Below are 24,291 nucleotides of genomic sequence, written 5' to 3'. Positions count from 1 at the left end.
CAGCGCGTAGCATACAACAGGGAGACAGTGCCGAAGCCACGGTGGGATTGATTGGCTTTCACAACACAGTAATACAAAACAGTTTATAAATACAAAAACAGTCAGATATTATAGTACAGATGGGGGAGAGCTTGGTGGGCTAACTCAATAGCGAGGACAAGGCAAGCGCAGCCCCATGGAGTAACAGCGCTCTCCCAAGTAAGAAAGGTTGAAAAACACACAGTTCTTAACAATAACACTTGCCATACTAAGACAGACAGACAGAGAGAAGCAGCGTGACACTAGCAATAGCTTAAGCAGCGCTTTTTAGAAGAAAAAGGGCTCAATGCAACACAGAGAGGTCTTACCTTACCAATCTGGAGAAGCGAAAAGAGGGTGAGGCTCCCCTGCATGACGGTTATGTACCCTCGGTAGGCGGGGGATCGAGGGGAGGGGGCCTATCGGCAGCTTTGATAAAAAGAGCTCAGTGACACCTACCAATAGGCACGCGTATATACCATAACCATGTTTTGGTGGCCATCGAATTGAAAGGGAACTACTACTTATTCTTATTTTGCAATAGAGGCACAGCGCGCACTGTGATTCCCATCTGTTCTTTTATTTGTAACTACATTTATATATATTTAAACACATACATTTTAAGGGAAGCAGAATTGTTGTACCTTTAATTCAGCAGTCTGCAGTTTTTAACTCGTCATATAATTGAACAATGGCCTTTTTTTTTAAAAAGAGAAATAAAACAAAAACCTTCAAAAGTGTGAGTATTGTGACTTGTATTAATGTTTGTATTTATACTTCTAAATAATGCAAGAAGATTGTGCTTTACTGAAAACAAGCAGAGATTCGAAGATTCTGCTTCACTGAAAACAAGCAGAGATTCTGAAGAGCAGGCATGGCCTTGCCTAATATATGTGCAGAACACTTTGCGAACAATAAGTCACAGGAAGTTTAGCTACAGTGCCAATAGTGCCAGAAATGGGCACATGAGAAATGCACCCCTTTATTTTTGTTGTCCAGGGTGCGAGATAGATTTGTCATCAGCCAAGCATTAATCGAGCATAATTGGGCATCAGCTCTTTTTATATTGTTTGCTTATTGCTCTTGTCCTTAGAAGTGTTTTAGCATTCAATTATTATTTTTTTTTTTATATGAATTTGTGCATATGTGTGTGAATGCAAAATAATTCCTTGAGATATGAAAAATAAATTGAATAATCAAACTTAACCTTAAAAGCAAAGACTGGGGCAATACGTCTACACACGGGCCATTTGCCCCAGAACAAGGCAAAATGCCCACTTCTGGGGAAAAAAAAAAAAAAAAAAAAAAGTTTTTGTCATTTGCAACAAGAGACCAACATCTGACAATTAAAATGTTATACAGTAAGATAGACAATTATTCCCACTATTACTGTAACCTCTTGCATCTCTGTTATACATAATAATACATTGCTATGACAAATCTTCCTTAAGGGGGAGTCTTGCCCCACCCTACCCTATAATGCCAGTGAAAAGCTAAACTTAATTTGTGGAGTACTGTACATAGGATTACTCTCACATGACATTGCTGACTGTTACTAAATTGTTTCATATTTTCAATATTTTCATAATAAAGTTGAGTTCTTATCTATAAACAGTAACACATTTAAAGCTTGGGACTCGCTGTAGCTTGGTGTTGTTTACTTTAACGTTAGCATATTTTAAGTGATTCTTATACCAATACAATTTTGTGAGCGATAATCAGTTTGCTATAAAACCAGGCTTTAAATCACTGATAATAGGTGCACACGTGATTCCTTGAGTGCTGCGGAGCTCAAGCACGAATGGGGGAAAATAAGGACCTGCACAGTGCAAATAAATCACCTGTTCTGTCAAATTATAGTGTGGATGCTTCACAAGCAGAACTGTTATTGCAGCTTTTAAAAATATAAAATCAATTTATACAAAGTCTCCCAGCTTTCTTGAAAAGATCTGCGTTTCCCTCGTTTTTCTTTTGCTCTCATTTGTATCTAAACCTAGTAGATTCAGCGTCCGTCAGTTCTGGCAGATTCTACTGTACTTGCTGAAACGGTTATCTCCCACTGCTAATTTGAGAGAATTTTTTTCCTCTCATCCCATCTGATGCTGTCAGTGTCAGTTTCTCAGCACACAGTACTGTAGTTGCTCAGTAACCAGGTACAAACAGGTGATTGGTCAATCTGTATGAGCGCTTATGAAGGTGCCTTGTTAAAAATGAAAAGTAAATCTAAATATATATCTTTATTTTTTAGCAAAATAAATTCTATTTTTTGGGACCACAACTGTTGTGAAGTGCCTAAGTTGGATTCAACAACATTAGGAAACTGACATTCCGATCAGCTACTTCATGTGTCAGAGCCCAATTAGAACATGTTCTGTAATCACTTTTGTGCCAGAACCCAATTAGAACATGTTCTGTAATCATGCTTATGTGCCAGAACCCAATTTGAACATGTTCTGTAATCACGTTTATGTGCCAGAGCCCAATTAGAACATGTTCTGTAATCACGTTTATGTGCACATGCATCTGCTGGAGATCAAGAAGGGAAGACTTTTAAATTAGAGGTACACACAATCACCGAAACTGTTAGTTTAAAACCCTCAAAGAATTTCAGCATTCATCCAATAACTTAAAAGTCTATAGTATTACTTTTGACAATCAATCTTCAGGTTCTATGAATAGGATTCCCAGTGTTCCAGCTGCAGAAAGACCTTGGTTTTACCTTAGAATTTTAAATTTCAAGATAAGATGAAGCTGATTAACTAGAATAGTAACACTTGATTGACAGAACCACTGGAATGCAACTGAGAATAGAGTTGGAAACCACATTATTCGTTTCCAGGAAAATACAAATTGCTTCAGGGTTTGACTTGACTTACACACAGACTGTAAACTAATTAAACTAACAGGTCCACAAAGGAAGTTTCCACCCTGTTGTAAAAATGTAGCTGGTTTGATGTTAATCTAGGCCAGAAGGCAAAATAGAGAGTCCAGACAGAGATTGTGGGTACAAAGAATGAACACTTTTCATTTTAGTAGTCAAATGTTTCAAGACCATACACAGCCTAGTTCCATTCTATAGCACATATGCCAGACAATCAGGTACTTCTATTGATCACGCTACTCTGGATACATTCGAGGTAGGTCTGCACAGCTCTCCACACTCCTCGAAACAGAGATATAAGGTGTTTCACCTGTCAACACTGAAAACGTTAGTTTACCTACCATAAACCTGTTCCCTGAAAGAGAAGATGGCCACCAAAACATCGCTATGGGATACACTCCTGCCTATTGGTAGGTGTCACTGAGCTCTTTCTGTCAAAGTTGCCGATAGGCCCCCTCCCCTTGGTGACCCCCTTGGTCCCGCCTGTCGAAGGTTCATAATCGTCATGCAGGGGAGGCTCACTATCTTTTCGCGATGTAAACCGTGATGTCGACCGACACGACCTCACTGTTGGTGGCCATCTTCTCTTTCAGGGAACCAACGTTCCCTTTCAATTCAAAGATGGCCACCAAAACATCCTTATGGGAAACGTGTACCAGAGCCGTCACGAGGGAGAAAAGAACGGCAGCATATGAGGGACGCTTAGTCCTGCCTGACCAAGGTCAGTGGTGCGAGCATGCAATGTCAAGGACCCTAGTGCCCACAGAGGCCAATGAGGGATCTATCACATTCAGGTGATAGAACCTGGAAAAAGAATGCGGGGTAGCCCAGCCATGGAGACACCGTGAAAGAGGGTGTCCTAGGGTTCGTGTTCCATGGCAGACGAAGAGCTTGTCCGACTGAAGCAGCGCTCTCGTCCTATCCACATAACATCTCAATGCCTGTACCAGGCAGAGAAGGTTCAACTTCCTATCCTCCTCCGAAGCAAACGGTGGAGGATGAAAGGACTCCAGTTCCACAGACTGATTCATGTGGAAGGCTGTAACCACCTTGGGGAGAAAAGCAGGGTTTGCAAGCAGTGACACTCTGCTACCATCATCCCAAATACTCATGCAGGAACTATGCACAGACAGCGCCTGCAGCTCACTAACCCACTTGGCGGAGGTGACAGCCAAGAGGAAGGCTGTCTTCATGGACAGGTGCTTCAACTCATAGTAGTATATAGGCTCAAACAGGGCCTGTGTGAGAGCCTCCAGTACAATCTCAAGGTTCCATTCGGGGAAAGTAGCCCTCCTAGGAGAGCACAATTGCAGAGCGACTAGGAGAAACTGAGTAGCCAGAAAATGTGAGCCCGGGGACCCCGACTCAATGGGGGCATGGCAAGCAGAGATAGCAGCTAGGTGTACCTTCAGTGTGGAAGGTGATCTACCAGCTTCAAGCAGATCTTGCAGAAAATGCAAGATGACAGGCATGGGACAGGAGATTGGATCATGACCGTTAGTACAGCACCAATCTTGAAACCATTTCCACTTAGGCGTACAGAGATCTCGTGCAGCACCAAGTATAACGTGCACCGCTTGCACCAAGCACCGCGTCACCTGCACCGAATACCGTGCAGCACCGGTATGCTAGCCTGTATCGGTAAAACGAGTCAATGAGCACCGTGGTACCAAAGTAACATGGACTGAGTCTTACACACCGTGGTATTAAAAAACACCAGGGCAGCTGTGCATGGTGCCTACCCTGACCACGTGGTCACACACCTGAGCAGCGCGTAGCATACAACAGGGAGACAGTGCCGAAGCCACGGTGGGATTGATTGGCTTTCACAACACAGTAATACAAAACAGTTTATAAATACAAAAACAGTCAGATATTATAGTACAGATGGGGGAGAGCTTGGTGGGCTAACTCAATAGCGAGGACAAGGCAAGCGCAGCCCCATGGAGTAACAGCGCTCTCCCAAGTAAGAAAGGTTGAAAAACACACAGTTCTTAACAATAACACTTGCCATACTAAGACAGACAGACAGAGAGAAGCAGCGTGACACTAGCAATAGCTTAAGCAGCGCTTTTTAGAAGAAAAAGGGCTCAATGCAACACAGAGAGGTCTTACCTTACCAATCTGGAGAAGCAAAAAGAGGGTGAGCCTCCCCTGCATGACGGTTATGTACCCTCGGTAGGCGGGGTCGAGGGGAGGGGGCCTATCGGCAGCTTTGATAAAAAGAGCTCAGTGACACCTACCAATAGGCAGGCGTATATCCCATAACAATGTTTTGGTGGCCATCGAATTGAAAGGGAACTACTACTTATTCTTATTTTGCAATAGAGGCACAGCGCGCACTGTGATTCCCATCTGTTCTTTTATTTGTAACTACATTTATATATATTTAAACACATACATTTTAAGGGAAGCAGAATTGTTGTACCTTTAATTCAGCAGTCTGCAGTTTTTAACTCGTCATATAATTGAACAATGGCCTTTTTTTTTTAAAAAGAGAAATAAAACAAAAACCTTCAAAAGTGTGAGTATTGTGACTTGTATTAATGTTTGTATTTATACTTCTAAATAATGCAAGAAGATTGTGCTTTACTGAAAACAAGCAGAGATTCGAAGATTCTGCTTCACTGAAAACAAGCAGAGATTCTGAAGAGCAGGCATGGCCTTGCCTAATATATGTGCAGAACACTTTGCGAACAATAAGTCACAGGAAGTTTAGCTACAGTGCCAATAGTGCCAGAAATGGGCACATGAGAAATGCACCCCTTTATTTTTGTTGTCCAGGGTGCGAGATAGATTTGTCATCAGCCAAGCATTAATCGAGCATAATTGGGCATCAGCTCTTTTTATATTGTTTGCTTATTGCTCTTGTCCTTAGAAGTGTTTTAGCATTCAATTATTATTTTTTTTTTTATATGAATTTGTGCATATGTGTGTGAATGCAAAATAATTCCTTGAGATATGAAAAATAAATTGAATAATCAAACTTAACCTTAAAAGCAAAGACTGGGGCAATACGTCTACACACGGGCCATTTGCCCCAGAACAAGGCAAAATGCCCACTTCTGGGGAAAAAAAAAAAAAAAAAAAAAAAAAAAAAAAAAAAACAAAAAAAAAAGTTTTGTCATTTGCAACAAGAGACCAACATCTGACAATTAAAATGTTATACAGTAAGATAGACAATTATTCCCACTATTACTGTAACCTCTTGCATCTCTGTTATACATAATAATACATTGCTATGACAAATCTTCCTTAAGGGGGAGTCTTGCCCCACCCTACCCTATAATGCCAGTGAAAAGCTAAACTTAATTTGTGGAGTACTGTACATAGGATTACTCTCACATGACATTGCCTGACTTACTAAATTGTTTCATATTTTCAATATTTTCATAATAAAGTTGAGTTCTTATCTATAAACAGTAACACATTTAAAGCTTGGGACTCGCTGTAGCTTGGTGTTGTTTACTTTAACGTTAGCATATTTTAAGTGATTCTTATACCAATACAATTTTGTGAGCGATAATCAGTTTGCTATAAAACCAGGCTTTAAATCACTGATAATAGGTGCACGTGATTCCTTGAGTGCTGCGGAGCTCAAGCACCAATGGGGGAAAATAAGGTCCTGCACAGTGCAAATAAATCACCTGTTCTGTCAAATTATAGTGTGGATGCTTCACAAGCAGAACTGTTATTGCAGCTTTTAAAAATATAAAATCAATTTATACAAAGTCTCCCAGCTTTCTTGAAAAGATCTGCGTTTCCCTCGTTTTTCTTTTGCTCTCATTTGTATCTAAACCTAGTAGATTCAGCGTCCGTCAGTTCTGGCAGATTCTACTGTACTTGCTGAAACGGTTATCTCCCACTGCTAATTTGAGAGAATTTTTTTCCTCTCATCCCATCTGATGCTGTCAGTGTCAGTTTCTCAGCACACAGTACTGTAGTTGCTCAGTAACCAGGTACAAACAGGTGATTGGTCAATCTGTATGAGCGCTTATGAAGGTGCCTTGTTAAAAATGAAAAGTAAATCTAAATATATATCTTTATTTTTTAGCAAAATAAATTCTATTTTTTGGGACCACAACTGTTGTGAAGTGCCTAAGTTGGATTCAACAACATTAGGAAACTGACATTCCGATCAGCTACTTCATGTGTCAGAGCCCAATTAGAACATGTTCTGTAATCACTTTTGTGCCAGAACCCAATTAGAACATGTTCTGTAATCATGCTTATGTGCCAGAACCCAATTTGAACATGTTCTGTAATCACGTTTATGTGCCAGAGCCCAATTAGAACATGTTCTGTAATCACGTTTATGTGCACATGCATCTGCTGGAGATCAAGAAGGGAAGACTTTTAAATTAGAGGTACACACAATCACCGAAACTGTTAGTTTAAAACCCTCAAAGAATTTCAGCATTCATCCAATAACTTAAAAGTCTATAGTATTACTTTTGACAATCAATCTTCAGGTTCTATGAATAGGATTCCCAGTGTTCCAGCTGCAGAAAGACCTTGGTTTTACCTTAGAATTTTAAATTTCAAGATAAGATGAAGCTGATTAACTAGAATAGTAACACTTGATTGACAGAACCACTGGAATGCAACTGAGAATAGAGTTGGAAACCACATTATTCGTTTCCAGGAAAATACAAATTGCTTCAGGGTTTGACTTGACTTACACACAGACTGTAAACTAATTAAACTAACAGGTCCACAAAGGAAGTTTCCACCCTGTTGTAAAAATGTAGCTGGTTTGATGTTAATCTAGGCCAGAAGGCAAAATAGAGAGTCCAGACAGAGATTGTGGGTACAAAGAATGAACACTTTTCATTTTAGTAGTCAAATGTTTCAAGACCATACACAGCCTAGTTCCATTCTATAGCACATATGCCAGACAATCAGGTACTTCTATTGATCACGCTACTCTGGATACATTCGAGGTAGGTCTGCACAGCTCTCCACACTCCTCGAAACAGAGATATAAGGTGTTTCACCTGTCAACACTGAAAACGTTAGTTTACCTACCATAAACCTGGTTCCCTGAAAGAGAAGATGGCCACCAAAACATCGTTATGGGATATACTCCTGCCTATTGGTAGGTGTCACTGAGCTCTTTCTATCAAAGCTGCCGATAGGCCCCCTCCCCTTGGTGACCCCCTTGGTCCCGCCTGTCGAAGGTTCATAATCGTCATGCAGGGGAGGCTCACTATCTTTTCGCGATGTAAACCGTGATGTCGACCGACACGACCTCACTGTTGGTGGCCATCTTCTCTTTCAGGGAACCAACGTTCCCTTTCAATTCAAAGATGGCCACCAAAACATCCTTATGGGAAAACGTGTACCAGAGCCGTCACGAGGGAGAAAAGAACGGCAGCATATGAGGGACGCCATAGCCCCGCCTGACCAAGGTCAGTGGTGCGAGCATGCAATGTCAAGGACCCTAGTGCCCACAGAGGCCAATGAGGGATCTATCACATTCAGGTGATAGAACCTGGAAAAAGAATGCGGGGTAGCCCAGCCATGGAGACACCGTGAAAGAGGGTGTCCTAGGGTTCGTGTTCCATGGCAGACGAAGAGCTGGTCAGACTGACGCAGCGCTCTCGTCCTATCCACATAACATCTCAATGCCTGTACCAGGCAGAGAAGGTTCAACTTCCTATCCTCCTCCGAAGCAAACGGTGGAGGATGAAAGGACTCCAGTTCCACAGACTGATTCATGTGGAAGGCTGTAACCACCTTGGGGAGAAAAGCAGGGTTTGCAAGCAGTGACACTCTGCTACCATCATCCCAAATACTCATGCAGGAACTATGCACAGACAGCGCCTGCAGCTCACTAACCCACTTGGCGGAGGTGACAGCCAAGAGGAAGGCTGTCTTCATGGACAGGTGCTTCAACTCATAGTAGTATATAGGCTCAAACAGGGCCTGTGTGAGAGCCTCCAGTACAATCTCAAGGTTCCATTCGGGGAAAGTAGCCCTCCTAGGAGAGCACAATTGCAGAGCGACTAGGAGAAACTGAGTAGCCAGAAAATGTGAGCCCGGGGACCCCGACTCAATGGGGGCATGGCAAGCAGAGATAGCAGCTAGGTGTACCTTCAGTGTGGAAGGTGATCTACCAGCTTCAAGCAGATCTTGCAGAAAATGCAAGATGACAGGCATGGGACAGGAGATTGGATCATGACCGTTAGTACAGCACCAATCTTGAAACCATTTCCACTTAGGCGTACAGAGATCTCGTGCAGCACCAAGTATAACGTGCACCGCTTGCACCAAGCACCGCGTCACCTGCACCGAATACCGTGCAGCACCGGTATGCTAGCCTGTATCGGTAAAACGAGTCAATGAGCACCGTGGTACCAAAGTAACATGGACTGAGTCTTACACACCGTGGTATTAAAAAACACCAGGGCAGCTGTGCATGGTGCCTACCCTGACCACGTGGTCACACACCTGAGCAGCGCGTAGCATACAACAGGGAGACAGTGCCGAAGCCACGGTGGGATTGATTGGCTTTCACAACACAGTAATACAAAACAGTTTATAAATACAAAAACAGTCAGATATTATAGTACAGATGGGGGAGAGCTTGGTGGGCTAACTCAATAGCGAGGACAAGGCAAGCGCAGCCCCATGGAGTAACAGCGCTCTCCCAAGTAAGAAAGGTTGAAAAACACACAAAGGTTCTTAACAATAACACTTGCCATACTAAGACAGACAGACAGAGAGAAGCAGCGTGACACTAGCAATAGCTTAAGCAGCGCTTTTTAGAAGAAAAAGGGCTCAATGCAACACAGAGAGGTCTTACCTTACCAATCTGGAGAAGCAAAAAGAGGGTGAGCCTCCCCTGCATGACGGTTATGTACCCTCGGTAGGCGGGGTCGAGGGGAGGGGGCCTATCGGCAGCTTTGATAAAAAGAGCTCAGTGACACCTACCAATAGGCAGGTGTATATCCCATAACAATGTTTTTGGTGGCCATCGAATTGAAAGGGAACTACTACTTATTCTTATTTTGCAATAGAGGCACAGCGCGCACTGTGATTCCCATCTGTTCTTTTATTTGTAACTACATTTATATATATTTAAACACATACATTTTAAGGGAAGCAGAATTGTTGTACCTTTAATTCAGCAGTCTGCAGTTTTTAACTCGTCATATAATTGAACAATGGCCTTTTTTTTTAAAAAGAGAAATAAAACAAAAACCTTCAAAAGTGTGAGTATTGTGACTTGTATTAATGTTTGTATTTATACTTCTAAATAATGCAAGAAGATTGTGCTTTACTGAAAACAAGCAGAGATTCGAAGATTCTGCTTCACTGAAAACAAGCAGAGATTCTGAAGAGCAGGCATGGCCTTGCCTAATATATGTGCAGAACACTTTGCGAACAATAAGTCACAGGAAGTTTAGCTACAGTGCCAATAGTGCCAGAAATGGGCACATGAGAAATGCACCCCTTTATTTTTGTTGTCCAGGGTGCGAGATAGATTTGTCATCAGCCAAGCATTAATCGAGCATAATTGGGCATCAGCTCTTTTTATATTGTTTGCTTATTGCTCTTGTCCTTAGAAGTGTTTTAGCATTCAATTATTATTTTTTTTTTTATATGAATTTGTGCATATGTGTGTGAATGCAAAATAATTCCTTGAGATATGAAAAATAAATTGAATAATCAAACTTAACCTTAAAAGCAAAGACTGGGGCAATACGTCTACACACGGGCCATTTGCCCCAGAACAAGGCAAAATGCCCACTTCTGGGGAAAAAAAAAAAAAAAAAGTTTTTGTCATTTGCAACAAGAGACCAACATCTGACAATTAAAATGTTATACAGTAAGATAGACAATTATTCCCACTATTACTGTAACCTCTTGCATCTCTGTTATACATAATAATACATTGCTATGACAAATCTTCCTTAAGGGGGAGTCTTGCCCCACCCTACCCTATAATGCCAGTGAAAAGCTAAACTTAATTTGTGGAGTACTGTACATAGGATTACTCTCACATGACATTGCTGACTGTTACTAAATTGTTTCATATTTTCAATATTTTCATAATAAAGTTGAGTTCTTATCTATAAACAGTAACACATTTAAAGCTTGGGACTCGCTGTAGCTTGGTGTTGTTTACTTTAACGTTAGCATATTTTAAGTGATTCTTATACCAATACAATTTTGTGAGCGATAATCAGTTTGCTATAAAACCAGGCTTTAAATCACTGATAATAGGTGCACGTGATTCCTTGAGTGCTGCGGAGCTCAAGCACGAATGGGGGAAAATAAGGACCTGCACAGTGCAAATAAATCACCTGTTCTGTCAAATTATAGTGTGGATGCTTCACAAGCAGAACTGTTATTGCAGCTTTTAAAAATATAAAATCAATGTATACAAAGTCTCCCCGCTTTCTTGAAAAGATCTGCGTTTCCCTCGTTTTTCTTTTGCTCTCATTTGTATCTAAACCTAGTAGATTCAGCGTCCGTTAGTTCTGGCAGATTCTACTGTACTTGCTGAAACGGTTATCTCCCACTGCTAATTTGAGAGAATTTTTTTCCTCTCATCCCATCTGATGCTGTCAGTGTCAGTTTCTCAGCACACAGTACTGTAGTTGCTCAGTAACCAGGTACAAACAGGTGATTGGTCAATCTGTATGAGCGCTTATGAAGGTGCCTTGTTAAAAATGAAAAGTAAATCTAAATATATATCTTTATTTTTTAGCAAAATAAATTCTATTTTTTGGGACCACAACTGTTGTGAAGTGCCTAAGTTGGATTCAACAACATTAGGAAACTGACATTCCGATCAGCTACTTCATGTGTCAGAGCCCAATTAGAACATGTTCTGTAATCACTTTTGTGCCAGAACCCAATTAGAACATGTTCTGTAATCATGCTTATGTGCCAGAACCCAATTTGAACATGTTCTGTAATCACGTTTATGTGCCAGAGCCCAATTAGAACATGTTCTGTAATCACGTTTATGTGCACATGCATCTGCTGGAGATCAAGAAGGGAAGACTTTTAAATTAGAGGTACACACAATCACCGAAACTGTTAGTTTAAAACCCTCAAAGAATTTCAGCATTCATCCAATAACTTAAAAGTCTATAGTATTACTTTTGACAATCAATCTTCAGGTTCTATGAATAGGATTCCCAGTGTTCCAGCTGCAGAAAGACCTTGGTTTTACCTTAGAATTTTAAATTTCAAGATAAGATGAAGCTGATTAACTAGAATAGTAACACTTGATTGACAGAACCACTGGAATGCAACTGAGAATAGAGTTGGAAACCACATTATTCGTTTCCAGGAAAATACAAATTGCTTCAGGGTTTGACTTGACTTACACACAGACTGTAAACTAATTAAACTAACAGGTCCACAAAGGAAGTTTCCACCCTGTTGTAAAAATGTAGCTGGTTTGATGTTAATCTAGGCCAGAAGGCAAAATAGAGAGTCCAGACAGAGATTGTGGGTACAAAGAATGAACACTTTTCATTTTAGTAGTCAAATGTTTCAAGACCATACACAGCCTAGTTCCATTCTATAGCACATATGCCAGACAATCAGGTACTTCTATTGATCACGCTACTCTGGATACATTCGAGGTAGGTCTGCACAGCTCTCCACACTCCTCGAAACAGAGATATAAGGTGTTTCACCTGTCAACACTGAAAACGTTAGTTTACCTACCATAAACCTGTTCCCTGAAAGAGAAGATGGCCACCAAAACATCGCTATGGGATGTATGCCTGCCTATTGGTATGTGTCACTGAGCTCTTTCTGTCAAAGTTGCCGATAGGCCCCCTCCCCTTGGTGACCCCCTTGGTCCCGCCTGTCGAAGGTTCATAATCGTCATGCAGGGGAGGCTCACTATCTTTTCGCGATGTAAACCGTGATGTCGACCGACACGACCTCACTGTTGGTGGCCATCTTCTCTTTCAGGGAACCAACGTTCCCTTTCAATTCAAAGATGGCCACCAAAACATCCTTATGGGAAAACGTGTACCAGAGCCGTCACGAGGGAGAAAAGAACGGCAGCATATGAGGGACGCCAAGCCCTGCCTGACCAAGGTCAGTGGTGCGAGCGTGCAACCTCAAGGACCCTAGTGCCCACAGAGGCCAATGAGGGATCTATCACATTCAGGTGATAGAACCTGGAAAAAGAATGCGGGGTAGCCCAGCCATGGAGACACCGTGAAAGAGGGTGTCCTAGGGTTCGTGTTCCATGGCAGACGAAGAGCTGGTCAGACTGAAGCAGCGCTCTCGTCCTATCCACATAACATCTCAATGCCCGAACCGGGCAGAGAAGGTTCAACTTCCTATCCTCCTCCGAAGCAAACAAACGGGATGAAATGACTCCACTCCAGTTCCACAGACTGATTCATGTGGAAGGCTGTAACCACCTTGGGGAGAAAAGCAGGGTTTGCAAGCAGTGACACTCTGCTACCATCATCCCAAATACTCATGCAGGAACTATGCACAGACAGCGCCTGCAGCTCACTAACCCACTTGGCGGAGGTGACAGCCAAGAGGAAGGCTGTCTTCATGGACAGGTGCTTCAACTCAATGGAGTATATAGGCTCAAACAGGGCCTGTGTGAGAGCCTCCAGTACAACCTCAAGGCTCCATTCGGGGAAAGTAGCCCTCCTAGGAGAGCACAATTGCAGAGCGACTAGGAGAAACTGAGTAGCCAGAAAATGTGAGCCCGGGGACCCCGACTCAATGGGGGCATGGCAAGCAGAGATAGCAGCTAGGTGTACCTTCAGTGTGGAAGGTGATCTACCAGCTTCAAGCAGATCTTGCAGAAAATGCAAGATGACAGGCATGGGACAGGAGATTGGATCATGACCGTTAGTACAGCACCAATCTTGAAACCATTTCCACTTAGGCGTACAGAGATCTCGTGCAGCACCAAGTATAACGTGCACCGCTTGCACCAAGCACCGCGTCACCTGCACCGAATACCGTGCAGCACCGGTATGCTAGCCTGTATCGGTAAAACGAGTCAATGAGCACCGTGGTACCAAAGTAACATGGACTGAGTCTTACACACCGTGGTATTAAAAAACACCAGGGCAGCTATGCAACGGTGCCTACCCTAACCACGTGGTCACACACCTGAGCAGCGCGTAGCATACAACAGGGAGACAGTGCCGAAGCCACGGTGGGATTGATTGGCTTTCACAACACAGTAATACAAAACAGTTTATAAATACAAAAACAGTCAGATATTATAGTACAGATGGGGGAGAGCTTGGTGGGCTAACTCAATAGCGAGGACAAGGCAAGCGCAGCCCCATGGAGTAACAGCGCTCTCCCAAGTAAGAAAGGTTGAAAAACACACAGTTCTTAACAATAACACTTGCCATACTAAGACAGACAGACAGAGAGAAGCAGCGTGACACTAGCAATAGCTTAAGCAGCGCTTTTTAGAAGAAAAAGGGCTCAATGCAACACAGAGAGGTCTTACCTTACCAATCTGGAGAAGCAAAAAGAGGGTGAGCCTCCCCTGCATGACGGTTATGTACCCTCGGTAGGCGGGACCGAGGGGAGGGGGCCTATCGGCAGCTTTGATAAAAAGAGCTCAGTGACACCTACCAATAGGCAGGCGTATATCCCATAACCATGTTTTGGTGGCCATCGAATTGAAAGGGAACTACTACTTATTCTTATTTTGCAATAGAGGCACAGCGCGCACTGTGATTCCCATCTGTTCTTTTATTTGTAACTACATTTATATATATTTAAACACATACATTTTAAGGGAAGCAGAATTGTTGTACCTTTAATTCAGCAGTCTGCAGTTTTTAACTCGTCATATAATTGAACAATGGCCTTTTTTTTTAAAAAGAGAAATAAAACAAAAACCTTCAAAAGTGTGAGTATTGTGACTTGTATTAATGTTTGTATTTATACTTCTAAATAATGCAAGAAGATTGTGCTTTACTGAAAACAAGCAGAGATTCGAAGATTCTGCTTCACTGAAAACAAGCAGAGATTCTGAAGAGCAGGCATGGCCTTGCCTAATATATGTGCAGAACACTTTGCGAACAATAAGTCACAGGAAGTTTAGCTACAGTGCCAATAGTGCCAGAAATGGGCACATGAGAAATGCACCCCTTTATTTTTGTTGTCCAGGGTGCGAGATAGATTTGTCATCAGCCAAGCATTAATCGAGCATAATTGGGCATCAGCTCTTTTTATATTGTTTGCTTATTGCTCTTGTCCTTAGAAGTGTTTTAGCATTCAATTATTATTATTTTTTTTATATGAATTTGTGCATATGTGTGTGAATGCAAAATAATTCCTTGAGATATGAAAAATAAATTGAATAATCAAACTTAACCTTAAAAGCAAAGACTGGGGCAATACGTCTACACACGGGCCATTTGCCCCAGAACAAGGCAAAATGCCCACTTCTGGGGAAAAAAAAAAAAAAAAAAAAAAAGTTTTTGTCATTTGCAACAAGAGACCAACATCTGACAATTAAAATGTTATACAGTAAGATAGACAATTATTCCCACTATTACTGTAACCTCTTGCATCTCTGTTATACATAATAATACATTGCTATGACAAATCTTCCTTAAGGGGGAGTCTTGCCCCACCCTACCCTATAATGCCAGTGAAAAGCTAAACTTAATTTGTGGAGTACTGTACATAGGATTACTCTCACATGACATTGCCTGACTTACTAAATTGTTTCATATTTTCAATATTTTCATAATAAAGTTGAGTTCTTATCTATAAACAGTAACACATTTAAAGCTTGGGACTCGCTGTAGCTTGGTGTTGTTTACTTTAACGTTAGCATATTTTAAGTGATTCTTATACCAATACAATTTTGTGAGCGATAATCAGTTTGCTATAAAACCAGGCTTTAAATCACTGATAATAGGTGCACGTGATTCCTTGAGTGCTGCGGAGCTCAAGCACCAATGGGGGAAAATAAGGACCTGCACAGTGCAAATAAATCACCTGTTCTGTCAAATTATAGTGTGGATGCTTCACAAGCAGAACTGTTATTGCAGCTTTTAAAAATATAAAATCAATTTATACAAAGTCTCCCAGCTTTCTTGAAAAGATCTGCGTTTCCCTCGTTTTTCTTTTGCTCTCATTAGTATCTAAACCTAGTAGATTCAGCGTCCGTCAGTTCTGGCAGATTCTACTGTACTTGCTGAAACGGTTATCTCCCACTGCTAATTTGAGAGAATTTTTTTCCTCTCATCCCATCTGATGCTGTCAGTGTCAGTTTCTCAGCACACAGTACTGTAGTTGCTCAGTAACCAGGTACAAACAGGTGATTGGTCAATCTGTATGAGCGCTTATGAAGGTGCCTTGTTAAAAATGAAAAGTAAATCTAAATATATATCTTTATTTTTTAGCAAAATAAATTCTATTTTTTGGGACCACAACTGTTGTGAAGTGCCTAAGTTGGATTCAACAACATTAGGAAACTGACATTCCGATCAGCTACTTCATGTGTCAGAGCCCAATTAGAACATGTTCTGTAATCACTTTTGTGCCAGAACCCAATTAGAACATGTTCTGTAATCATGCTTATGTGCCAGAACCCAATTTGAACATGTTCTGTAATCACGTTTATGTGCCAGAGCCCAATTAGAACATGTTCTGTAATCACGTTTATGTGCACATGCATCTGCTGGAGATCAAGAAGGGAAGACTTTTAAATTAGAGGTACACACAATCACCGAAACTGTTAGTTTAAAACCCTCAAAGAATTTCAGCATTCATCCAATAACTTAAAAGTCTATAGTATTACTTTTGACAATCAATCTTCAGGTTCTATGAATAGGATTCCCAGTGTTCCAGCTGCAGAAAGACCTTGGTTTTACCTTAGAATTTTAAATTTCAAGATAAGATGAAGCTGATTAACTAGAATAGTAACACTTGATTGACAGAACCACTGGAATGCAACTGAGAATAGAGTTGGAAACCACATTATTCGTTTCCAGGAAAATACAAATTGCTTCAGGGTTTGACTTGACTTACACACAGACTGTAAACTAATTAAACTAACAGGTCCACAAAGGAAGTTTCCACCCTGTTGTAAAAATGTAGCTGGTTTGATGTTAATCTAGGCCAGAAGGCAAAATAGAGAGTCCAGACAGAGATTGTGGGTACAAAGAATGAACACTTTTCATTTTAGTAGTCAAATGTTTCAGACCATACACAGCCTAGTTCCATTCTATAGCACATATGCCAGACAATCAGGTACTTCTATTGATCACGCTACTCTGGATACATTCGAGGTAGGTCTGCACAGCTCTCCACACTCCTCGAAACAGAGATATAAGGTGTTTCACCTGTCAACACTGAAAACGTTAGTTTACCTACCATAAACCTGTTCCCTGAAAGAGAAGATGGCCACCAAAACATCGTTATGGGATATACTCCTGCCTATTGGTAGGTGTCACTGAGCTCTTTCTATCAAAGCTGCCGATAGGCCCCCTCCCCTTGGTGACCCCCTTGGTCCCGCCTGTCGAAGGTTCATAATCGTCATGCAGGGGAGGCTCACTATCTTTTCGCGATGTAAACCGTGATGTCGACCGACACGACCTCACTGTTGGTGGCCATCTTCTCTTTCAGGGAACCAACGTTCCCTTTCAATTCAAAGATGGCCACCAAAACATCCTTATGGGAAAACGTGTACCAGAGCCGTCACGAGGGAGAAAAGAACGGCAGCATATGAGGGACGCCATAGCCCCGCCTGACCAAGGTCAGTGGTGCGAGCATGCAACCTCAAGGACCCTAGTGCCCACAGAGGCCAATGAGGGATCTATCACATTCAGACGATAGAACCTGGAAAAAGAATGCGGGGTAGCCCAGCCATGGAGACACCGTGAAAGAGGGTGTCCTAGGGTTCGTGTTCCATGGCAGACGAAGAGCTGGTCAGACTGACGCAGCGCTCTCGTCCTATCCACATAACATCTCAATGCCCGTACCAGGCAGAGAAGGTTCAACTTCCTATCCTCCTCCGAAGCAAACGGTGGAGGATGAAAGGACTCCAGTTCCACAGACTGATTCATGTGGAAGGCTGTAACCACCTTGGGGAGAAAAGCAGGGTTTGCACGCAGTGACACTCTGCTACCATCATCCCAAATACTCATGCAGGAGCTATGCACAGACAGCGCCTGCAGCTCACTAACCCGCTTTGCGGAGGTGATAGCCAAGAGGAAGGCTGTCTTCATGGACAGGTGCTTCAACTCAAAGAAGTATATAGGCTCAAACAGGGCCTGTGTGAGAGCCTCCAGTACAATCTCAAGGTTCCATTCGGGGAAAGTAGCCCTCCTAGGAGAGCACAATTGCAGAGCGACTAGGAGAAACTGAGTAGCCAGAAAATGTGAGCCCGGGGACCCCGACTCAATGGGGGCATGGCAAGCAGAGATAGCAGCTAGGTGTACCTTCAGTGTGGAAGGTGATCTACCAGCTTCAAGCAGATCTTGCAGAAAATGCAAGATGACAGGCATGGGACAGGAGATTGGATCATGACCGTTAGTACAGCACCAATCTTGAAACCATTTCCACTTAGGCGTACAGAGATCTCGTGCAGCACCAAGTATAACGTGCACCGCTTGCACCAAGCACCGCGTCACCTGCACCGAATACCGTGCAGCACCGGTATGCTAGCCTGTATAGCCTGTATCGGTAAAACGAGTCAATAGCACCGTGGTACCAAAGTAACATGGACTGAGTCTTACACACCGTGGTATTAAAAAACACCAGGGCAGCTATGCAACGGTGCCTACCCTGACCACGTGGTCACACACCTGGGCAGCGCGTAGCATACAACAGGGAGACAGTGCCGAAGCCACGGTGGGATTGATTGGCTTTCACAACACAGTAATACAAAACAGTTTATAAATACAAAAACAGTCAGATATTATAGTACAGATGGGGGAGAGCTTGGTGGGCTAACTCAATAGCGAGGACAAGGCAAGCGCAGCCCCATGGAGTAACAGCGCTCTCCCAAGTAAGAAAGGTTGAAAAACACACAGTTCTTAACAATAACACTTGCCATACTAAGACAGACAGACAGAGAGAAGCAGCGTGACACTAGCAATAGCTTAAGCAGCGCTTTTTAGAAGAAAAAGGGCTCAATGCAACACAGAGAGGTCTTACCTTACCAATCTGGAGAAGCAAAAAGAGGGTGAGCCTCCCCTGCATGACGGTTATGTACCCTCGGTAGGCGGGACCGAGGGGAGGGGGCCTATCGGCAGCTTTGATAGAAAGAGCTCAGTGACACCTACCAATAGGCACGCGTATATACCATAACCATGTTTTGGTGGCCATCGAATTGAAAGGGAACTACTACTTATTCTTATTTTGCAATAGAGGCACAGCGCGCACTGTGATTCCCATCTGTTCTTTTATTTGTAACTACATTTATATATATTTAAACACATACATTTTAAGGGAAGCAGAATTGTTGTACCTTTAATTCAGCAGTCTGCAGTTTTTAACTCGTCATATAATTGAACAATGGCCTTTTTTTTTTAAAAAGAGAAATAAAACAAAAACCTTCAAAAGTGTGAGTATTGTGACTTGTATTAATGTTTGTATTTATACTTCTAAATAATGCAAGAAGATTGTGCTTTACTGAAAACAAGCAGAGATTCGAAGATTCTGCTTCACTGAAAACAAGCAGAGATTCTGAAGAGCAGGCATGGCCTTGCCTAATATATGTGCAGAACACTTTGCGAACAATAAGTCACAGGAAGTTTAGCTACAGTGCCAATAGTGCCAGAAATGGGCACATGAGAAATGCACCCCTTTATTTTTGTTGTCCAGGGTGCGAGATAGATTTGTCATCAGCCAAGCATTAATCGAGCATAATTGGGCATCAGCTCTTTTTATATTGTTTGCTTATTGCTCTTGTCCTTAGAAGTGTTTTAGCATTCAATTATTATTATTTTTTTTATATGAATTTGTGCATATGTGTGTGAATGCAAAATAATTCCTTGAGATATGAAAAATAAATTGAATAATCAAACTTAACCTTAAAAGCAAAGACTGGGGCAATACGTCTACACACGGGCCATTTGCCCCAGAACAAGGCAAAATGCCCACTTCTGGGGGAAAAAAAAAAAAAAAAAAGTTTTTGTCATTTGCAACAAGAGACCAACATCTGACAATTAAAATGTTATACAGTAAGATAGACAATTATTCCCACTATTACTGTAACCTCTTGCATCTCTGTTATACATAATAATACATTGCTATGACAAATCTTCCTTAAGGGGGAGTCTTGCCCCACCCTACCCTATAATGCCAGTGAAAAGCTAAACTTAATTTGTGGAGTACTGTACATAGGATTACTCTCACATGACATTGCCTGACTTACTAAATTGTTTCATATTTTTATTGTTACTGTAAATGCCAGCAATGAGCCAAGTGTTATCTATAATTAAACATTATGACAGGTATTAAGTGTCTTCAGGTGCTTTACTTACTATTACAGCAACAAGAGTCTGACTGAAAAAAAAAAAAATAACTGTGGTAATATTTATTAAATGTACTTTAACTACCAATGTTATATTTATGTTCAAATGCCATATTTAATTATTAATACGTTAAAAAGTTGGAACAAATTTCTCAGTCAAAATGGCAAGATTCTAAGTATGTAAAAAGCTGCTTACCGTACAACTTCAGCACAAACAACACAAGCACCTGTACACAGCCTAGCTCCACAGTTCCATTTCATAACATACATGCCAGAGTCAGGTAGAACGTATGGGTCAAACTCTGTAACTCTACATCAGTGCTTCCCCACGATAGTCAAAAGTACACCAAGCAATTTCGAAACAGACTTGTGAAATTGATGTGAATATCTCCCGAATGTGGCAGATAAATCGCGAAAATCTGAGCTCTCCATTTAGGTCAATCAATACATCCTTAGTATATAGGTCTGTCATGTCATAGCATCAACTCCCACTTTAAAAAAAAAAAATGCTTTCATATAAAAATACTCATCATAATTACAGTAGTTATAGACTTTTTGTAAAATGAATTGATTTGAAGTTAAGAATCTTTTACTGGACAGAAAAACATCCTGTTATAATTCTGCACAGGGAGACCTTAAATAACCCTTGAATTGCTCTAGACTGCTGATTAATTGAATTAAACACAATTGGAGCAATAAAAGATGGGGTTGGCTACTTGCCCACTGAGCTACCTCTTGGTAATCTTCTTGTTTTTATCTAAAGTAGTGCAAGACAAAAGAATAGCTGTTGTACACATATATCTATAAACACACACACACAGTGTCTAAAGAAAATCTACACACCCTTGAACCTTTTTTCACATGTTGTGTCAGTGCCTCAGAGTTTCATGCATTTAAATGATGATTTTTTTTTTCACTTATCTACACACCATACTCCATAGTTAATGGAAAAAAGTTTTTATTGAGGAAAAAATGATATATTAAAAATACAAAACTGAAAGTTCATACTTGGATAAGTCTCCACCCCCCTGAGTTAATACTTTTTGAAAGCACCTTTGGCAGCAATTACAGCTATGTATCTGTTGGCATATGTCTCTACCAACTTTACACACTTAGATTTGGCAATATTTTATCATTCTTCTTTACAAAACTGTAGAAGCTCTGTCAAGTTCCTTGGGCAGCATTGATGGACAGCAATCTTCAAGTCATGCCAGAAATTTTCGATTGGATTTAGGTCGGGGTTCTGTCTGGGCCACTCAGGGACATTTACCTTTTTGTTCCTTAGCCACTCCAGTCTAGCTTTGGATAATTGTCATGCTAAAAGGTGAACTTCTGTCCCACTTTCAGCTTTCTTGCAGAGGGCAACAAGTTTTTCTCAAGGACTTTTCTGTATTTTGCTCTATTCATTTTCCCTTCTATCCTGACAAGTGCCCCAGTCCCTGTCGATGAGAAACATCCCTATAACGTGATGCTGCCACCACCATGCTTCACAGTAGGGATGGTGTTCTTTGGGTGATGCGCTGTGTTGGGTTTGCACCAAACATAATGCTTTGCATTTAGGCCAAAAGTTCCATTTTAGTTTCGTTAGACCACAAAACTTCTTGTCATATGGCTACAAAATCTCCTGAGTGCTTTTTTGCATACTTCTAATGGAACTCAAAGGTGGGCTTCCTTCTTGCCACCCTACCATACAGGCCAGATTTGTGGAGTGCTTGGGATATTGTTGTCACTTTGACCAGTCTTGGCCATAAAAGCCTGTGGCTCTTGCAAAGTTGCAATTGGCCTCTGGCAGCCTCTCTGATCAGTCTCTTTCTTACTCGGTCATCCAGTTTGGAGAGATGGCATGATCTAGGCAGGATCTTGTTGGTGCCATACACCTTCTTTTCTATAGGCACTGTATACACACACACACACACACACACACACACAGGGTGATTAGAAAGTAAGTTTACCACATTAATGCACCACATCATTGATGTGGTAAACTTATTTTCTTATCACCTTGCATTTATACACAGTTACAGGCTAAAGTATTTGGGCAGTTAATAAAAAAAAAAAAAAATGAGAAAAACCATAAAGAAAGTGATTTCTATAATTTCTGAATTTTCTATTTAAAGATATAAATTAAATCAGAGATTCAGCTTTATAATAAAAACAAATTACATTACTGTAAACTGTGAGAGTGTCTGAATACTTTTACAAGGCACTGTATATCTTTCAATAGAACCCTTAGAAATTACAGAAATCACTTTTTGTGGGGTTTTCTATTTTTTTTTTTTTTATCTCCCAAAATATTTTTGTCTGAGACTATATGGATGTTTGTCTGTCTGTCAATCTATCTGTCTGTAAAAACTTAGGTTACCAATGTTTTTGAAAATGTAACTTTTTTCAATAAATTAAGATACTTATTTTAAAATAAACAGTATGATGATGTGTGATATAACCCAATTTGTTTTATGCAGCTAATTCCAGTCCATGCTTGATTTCCATGTATTTTACATACAATATGTATGTATCAGTTCAGTGAATGCTTTACAGTAACATATAGGAATATGTTATTACTGTGCAGATTTGTGATTGACCCTGTAGCAGCATTAGTAACACTTGCCGTAAGGTAAAGTCACATGCTTTACATTAACCTCTATCAAAGACTGTTACTACAAGATTTTTTTTTAAATCCTTGATGGCATCCTGGCACACAGTGTTTAGTTGCGGTTTAAGTTGATTCTCCAAATATTACTTTTATTTATTTATTTATTTATTTTTTTAGAAAAGGCTCCACTGCCATTGGTACACACACTACATACACAGTAATAAAGAACTCATTCTTATACCAACTTGTGCACTATTTTCATGTTACTGCTTTTTCAAAGGAACCTGATTGAAAAGTTAAGCGTGACAATTAAACACAGCCTACATTACTGAAGAGTCTGACTATGTTCAGATGCCTTCATTTTACACAATATGAACCATATTTTACACAACATGAACCATGCACACACAATCCTGCAATCTGACCTGCAATCTGGACCTGGCTATTCCACATTGATCTGCAATCTGGACCTGGCTATTCCAGACTGACCTACAATCTGGACCTGGCTATTCCAGATTGATTTGCATTCTGGGCCTGGCTATTCCAGATTGACCTCTAATCAGAAATTTTAAATTAGAGTACTGCATATTGCATTAATTAACATACTGAATGCAAGTACCGATGAAGTAAACGTCACAGGCTTCACATGGTTTGCATTCACAAAGAATACAAGCAGGTGAGCTGTTTTTCCGACCGTCCCAGAATACTGTTATTACCCCTGACTGGGATATTATTTTCACTGATTTAAACCTCAAATAAATAAAAATTAAATCAATAAATAAAAGCCAAAACACAAGTTCCCTTAAAGTAATGCACTAATCCAAACTTCCCTTCCACAGCTAATTGTGAAGCATCATACAAATGAACCCTTAGAACTATCACTGGGCAACTCTGCTAGCTGGATAGTACAGCTTTCATCATCAAAATGTGTCATTCAAAGATTGTAATGTTTAAAACAGCAATGAGGCAACATTTCTTAAGATACCACCAGATGAAAATAAAAGTTTAAAGTGCCTGTTAAGAACTGTACTACTGTTTCTCTAGGGACATTGACACAAACCCATAGCAGTATCTTTTTTGTATTACTTTATACACACAGTAACAAGATAGTGTTATGATATACATACATTTAACAAAGGTTATGTGAAAAAGCTAAATACCAATCAAATGTTACAAAATAAAGCATTATTAGCAAATAACCCGCCAATACACTTCCAGCAATACAATGAAGTGTATGTAGAACAATTTTAGCAATACAATGAAGTGTATTTTGAGTAAACTAGCTTTTTACTATCTTACTTATTAAAATAGTAAGCAATACAACCCTTAAAA

General features: G+C 40.8%; 1 protein-coding gene across 2 annotated transcripts in view; it reads right to left on the bottom strand.

The window, feature by feature from the left end:
- Window positions 1–24,291, bottom strand: part of LOC121318633 (interleukin-13 receptor subunit alpha-2-like) — a 113,056-nt gene that overhangs the window by 87,845 nt on the left and 920 nt on the right. The window lies entirely within an intron of this gene.

Source organism: Polyodon spathula, chromosome 7 (genome assembly GCF_017654505.1).
Source record: "Polyodon spathula isolate WHYD16114869_AA chromosome 7, ASM1765450v1, whole genome shotgun sequence".
In the NCBI taxonomy this organism is placed as follows: domain Eukaryota; kingdom Metazoa; phylum Chordata; class Actinopteri; order Acipenseriformes; family Polyodontidae; genus Polyodon; species Polyodon spathula.
This window is presented reverse-complemented; position numbering and strand designations above follow the sequence as displayed.